The sequence below is a fragment of the Amblyomma mixtum genome, chromosome 5, assembly GCF_055824585.1.
Source record: "Amblyomma mixtum isolate Tamu chromosome 5, ASM5582458v1, whole genome shotgun sequence".
NCBI classification, from domain to species: domain Eukaryota; kingdom Metazoa; phylum Arthropoda; class Arachnida; order Ixodida; family Ixodidae; genus Amblyomma; species Amblyomma mixtum.
Genome location: NC_143016.1, coordinates 4,830,339 through 4,836,418, shown reverse-complemented (window position 1 = coordinate 4,836,418; position 6,080 = coordinate 4,830,339).

Here is a 6,080-nt window from a genome sequence, read left to right as displayed (position 1 = left end):
AGACCCCAACACCACTCCAACCAAGAGCCCACCCCAGGATCCCGGCCTCACGAAAGGATCAACAACCCAACCAATCAAGACTCCCCCTCTCTCACCAGTCAACTTTCAAGATAAAACAAGACCAGGATTCCCGGCAGAAGAAATCAAAAGTCACCCTTCAAGACTATTAGACCGACTAAATTACCTCATCCTCTGTTAGGCTAGGCCTCAAATTGTCATTAGTATTAGAATCAAAGAAAAAAAAGAAAACATAAGAAATACTAATAAATCCGCGATTCCTAGTCCGTTCCCGTGGCGGCGGTTGGGCTGGATAGTAGAACCTTTTTTTTTATTTTTATTTTTTTTTTTATTTTTTTTTATTTATTTTTCTGATATGCAAAATTTTCTTTTGGGTCATCCCCTGTTCATTTATTTTACATTGGATTAAGCCCGTTATACCTAGTGGCACGGGCAGGGGCATATTATTTTTAAATCCTCTTCACAAGCCCCAACATATTTTTTTGTACTCAGCTGCTAGCAATTACCGGAGCATCCTCGTGTATAATTAGGGTGGTTCGTTTTCGGGTAAAACCCGATTTGACTCGATTTTTGCACCCCGAACGTGTTCCTAAAATATCGGGTAAAACCCGATTTTTCCCGATTTTTGAAACAATTGGGCCCACGGAATTGCTGTGCCTCCAGTTGGCGCGTAGGTGAGAGGCGGCCAAGGCGGCCGACAGACAGACAAGACAGCGCCAAAATCTCCACAAAATGGGACTGCACTTTGAAACGGAACGTCTCAGACAAAGAAGAAAACCAGTTGACATTGTGGAAACTGGGAGCCGTACTCCATCCCTTCCAGAAGCGGCTGCTGAGTCAGTCATTTGATGACTACCGACCTCTCTATATTTCCATGATGGACGATGTAGGCTCGCTTCGTGAGGAGTTTAACCAGTACTTGCTGGCAGCAAGCCCCACAAATGATGGTGTTGAAGCGATGGACTATTGGAACGACGCAACTGTGCGTTACCCAAGGCTAGCAAATGCAGCGTTGTCATTGTTGTGCCTATAGCTAATGGCAGCTGTGACGTTGAACGAACGTTCTCTCCGCTAAGGTACCTGCAGAGACCAGACAAGTCTCGGATGGAAACCGAGATGTTGCGCATGCAGATGATTATGTACGTTAATAAGGACGTGTAGAACGTCGATGACCAGCCCTCGTGAATAAAATGTTTCTTTTCTCAAAACTGACCGTTGCCTCTCATTGCGAGTAATAATTAATTACCAAAGAAACGCCAAATTTTGCAATACTTTCTTGAAAGCAGCCCAAAATATAGCCCTAATTGTTATACCACTTTTAGAGCAAATCGAATAAATTATTAGTTTGCAAATTTAACCCGATAAAACCCCAATTTCTGAGTTTTTCCACGAAAAACCCGATTTCTCCCCTATTATCAAGCCTAAAAATAACGCCCGATTTTTACCCCCCCCCCTCCCCCCCTCGAATATGAAAAAATATAAAACCCGAAAACGAATAACCCTATGTATGATACGCAGCGCTCGCCAGGAGCAGCGACGGTTCCCCGTTTGCTGGCTCTCGCGTTGGCGTCACTTCTCGCGAGATTGCATCATCTTACACGGTGCAGTCAGCACCGAGCCATGTGCACTGCAGCGGGAGAATTTCCTGCTCAAACCAAAAGCTTTGCATCGCAACTGCCCCTCTTAAAACGGTGAAGATATATACATATTGCAAATAGGATCGCCCCACCATGCATAGCCTGCGGTGCATAATTCGGAGTTGTTGCGTCATCCGTGGCATTCAGAAAGGCACGCGTTGGCACCCTCGAAGGCCGGTGGTGGTGGTGGTGAAAACATTTATTAAGAAGGGACAGGAGGTATGTTTGGATCAGCCCGTAAGGGACCGATCCTTACAAGCACTAGGTTCGGTCCCTTACGGGCTGATCCAAACATACCCCCATGTCCATTCTTAATAAATGTTTTCACCACCACCAGCCTCCGATGGTGCAAACGCGTGCCTTCTGAATGCCACGGATGACGCAACAACTCCGAATTATGCACCGCAGTCTATGCATGGTCGGAGGCTGAAGTACGTTGGTGTTATAGAACTCACAGCGGACGCGTAATTTCCGAAACACTCGTACGAAAATAAGATCGCTTCAGGTTCTTATTGGCGTCCTTCTCCATCTGGTTCGAAGTCATGTTCTCCCCCGTTTCTCCGCAGTTCCCGGACGACGTTTGGCTGGGTTTGTCGAGCCGGGAGTTAAAGGCATTTCGCGCTTAAAAACGGCCGCAAGAGGTGGCCTGGCTCTTGTGAGGATGGGCCGCAAACGTCGTGGCGGATTTTGATGCGCAAGCGATACGCATCACCATCTACAGCATTCGCTCTGACGTGACCCCTCGACTGTTACCAGCCTGCTCAGGGTGGAGATAGACCAATGCCGACGACAATCCTTTGCTACGTTCCTATGCACAAAAGGTCATCGCGGTGAGCACAAAAGCTCAAAGACTCCCGCCGCCCCCCTTTTCTTCAAGCACGACCCCCTGAGGTGCTAGGGGAGCTCCACAAAGGGTGAATGCACTCGATCTTCCACAGCCTCTCTGCGAGCGCCGCAACAATAAAGAACGCTCCTGACCCCAAGCCCGTTCCCCCGCCTTTCAAATGCGAAAGATGGCCAAGCAGGCTTCGGCTGTGTCCTATCCCATGGCAATATCAGCAGCGGCAGGAATACAATGCTCCCACCTTTCCAACATTTTTCCCCTCTGAAGCTGTTATTGTCGTCCTCACATTTCGTTGCCACTTAATCGCGCGCAGGAGCGAGGGAAGGTGGGAAGGGGGGGGGGGGGGGGGCGAACACTTGACGACAGCCTACCCTTGACGACAGCCTTCCCTCGTCCTGAACACCGGCTGCCTACGCAACCTCGGGCATCAGGCGAAAAAAAAAAATACGTGACGGAAATTAATCTCCTTTTTTAAAAACGATAGCTGCGCTGCGCCGTCTTATGGCGCAAGCGACAACGCTTGAGTTAGGTGCTGGCTAATGAGAAGGCCGGGGAGTCGGCGGCGTAAAAAATATGCCTCTTGGTCCCTCGATTTACAGGCGGGCCCCGCAAGTGTCCGTGAAGAAGGTACGACTACGACGCAACTGTTGCTGTGACTTCTTCAGCCGGAAGAAAGGAGATAAATTTTGGGAGGAATAGAAGACGTGCTTGGTGCAGTGGTTACTGCTTTCCACAAAAGCTGACGAAAGGACACATCAGCTGACATATGCAGTGGCAAAACACAGAACGCAGTACAACAATCGACAAGCAACGATGCAATGTACTACGCGTCAGTAAAGATAAACGATCAAAAATAAGCAACCTTGAAAAGCATCATTCCGTCCCAGAACTTTCCGAGGAAACTGAGTGGACGTGACCGCGAGGCGACGTTCATTGCTGCGTGTGTGCCAGGGCGTTTGGTGCAGGAGTGAACCATGTCTGAAATTCTCGGACAAATTTTTTTTAAATTCAGAAATTGTAAGACACTGTTATGGAAATATTGAAGGTAATATTCCATTCATATGATATGTAGCAAAATCTCCCTTTTCAAGTCTTTTCATCAATCCCATCGAACAGTTGACTGCCATAGAAAACCAATGGGGAACGTTTTTGACGATAGCAAAAACATTAATAGAAGAAAAGAAATACTAGACTGCGGATATATTTATTGTTATAGTGAAATCTTACATTATATGAAAAATCTGCGTTCATAAATGGTTTCCAACTCGAAAAATGCTTTTGTCCAGAATCACTGGATATGAGAGAGGAAACTGATAAAGGAGGCAGACAACTTCCTCCACGAATAATTTCGCAACATTTCACAGCTCCTCCATCCGCCACACTGGAGCCAAATGACTGCTGTTCCTTTTCTGGCGCTGTTCAACGTTGCTAAAATTGTTGGCCCTACCTCCTGCCCTGCGAAATTATTTCACATCCGTACAGCCCCTTTTGGAGTCGATTCCCGCGGAGTCTGTCATCGTCAGTCATCGCAGCCTGCCATCAGGAATCAGAGCGATACTGCTTGGCAAGCCTCGACGCAGATCACGTCAGAGCTGACGGTGATGTTTTCTTTTTTCTTCCTTTCCCCACACTCGTGAATGACTTAACGTAGTTGCAAAACTAGTTATCGGGTTAGTAGCTAGAAAGACAGAGAACAAGGAAATTGTGACGGACGGAACATGCCGGAGTGTGTCATACCATGCATCTACAGCGCGCGACATGAAAAAGCAACAGAAAGGGTCAGCGCCTCTGTTTCAGCGAGTAAGTACGCGTCCACAACGGCCACAAGGTGCGACACAGAATAGGAACGCCTCTGAGCCACCTCAAGTCGACGATGGACGTCATGGTCGAGGTCCATCCAGCTGGCTGAATCGTCGCACTGCGTCCCGTGGGTGATCTGCACCGGTACCTGTCGTAGTTTAAACCAGTAATTAAGCCTGTTATCTCCGTTACCGAATCTTGGGTCTCGTTTTCCCAACCCCGAAAGCGTGGCGAAACCCTAAGCAGGGTCATCACACAAGAAAGACCTGAGGTCTGCATTCACTGTCCGAGAGTCTTGCGTGCTTCGTTTCCCGTGCTCTATTTCCGTAGGTCTGAGAACAGCTGTGGCGACTCACCGCGGATCAGGACTTCTGGCGGAACAGGAACACACCCAGCAGACCGGCTGGAACGACCAGGATGACGAGTGCGGTGGAGAGCAGCACCCACACGAAGAAAACCACGCTGAACGGCTTAGTGGTACGGCGGGCCAGCTGCTGTTCGCTGTTCATGGTTGGCAAAGTACGTCGTTCAAGTCGCGCTTAAGTGTGGTTGTTGTTCTCCTCAGGAAGATAATGGCGCGTACCCACTGCAGGGGATTGTCCAAGACAGAAGCAGCGACTGACCAGTACTCCCTGCGGAATAGGCTTGCAGGTTTCTTCTTCCTCTGTGGGCCAGATCAGAGTACAACCGGCAGTTATTCCAAACTCTAGTTCACCTAGCTGTTTTATGTGACGCTTACGTCTGTGGCAACATGTGCCTATTCGCTGGCCCCAGTCTCCACAAGGCCCTTGTTCTTCAAGCAGGCGGATCCATAACAATTTCCACCAAGTTAAATAAAATGAATGCATAAAGCTGGCCTAGATACGAGTGAAGGTAAGCACCCGAGAAAAAAAAAAAGAGATGAGGGGACATATCTTCTTCCCACTTATATGGGCCCCTTTCTCCAGAGTCGCGATGGTGTGTCGTGCGTGTGTTAAGTCAGTGGAACCTAGAACTCCGCAACTATACCGCAGCTGTTTTCAATTCAGCGCCGCGCCGCTTATTGGTCACTTGCCATCACGTAGGCATGGATGGTCCACTCTCTCGAGTAGCTGGCTCGGCGCAGTGCTTCCGTGCCGGATGACAGGCGTCTTTTATGAAGCAGTTTTAATGAGATAACATTTAGATTGTCTTGCAAAAACCACCTGGCTCCTCCGTAACGGAATTTCCTGATTGATCAAGAGGGTCGTGACGTCATCAGCACACCAAATTTGAAAATTTGAGGACTAGAAGGCTCGAGTACCTTCCAGATTATAATATAGGATTACAATATATAGATACACAAATTCATCTCAATCCACCCACTAATCCTCATTAATCTACCTCAGTCTAGTGCATGTTAAAGAACCCGAGGTGGTCGAACTTTCCGGAGCCCTTCACTACAGAGTCCCTCGTAGCCTGAGCAAACCATATCAATCTATTTTTTGGGGTGGGCCCTGCTTCCAAAAATTTGGCGGTGGGCCAACTTCCAACGGCTATCACAATTTTTTCTTTAAGAATGTGTTTAAGAAGGCCCCCAGGTTTTTTTTTTCTTTTTCAGCATTAACCACGAACTTAAAAAACGCACAAAACATATCTCCGGATCGCCGAGGAAGCCGAGGTTTTGCGCCGTCGGGCGCAGCAAGGGGCGTTTTTTCGAGCTATTGTTTTTCAGTGATACTGGATACCGAGGTTCGCAACCAAATCTGCACTTTGCTAATATGTGTTGCTCGTGGGGACGAACAGTTTGCTCACACAGTGTT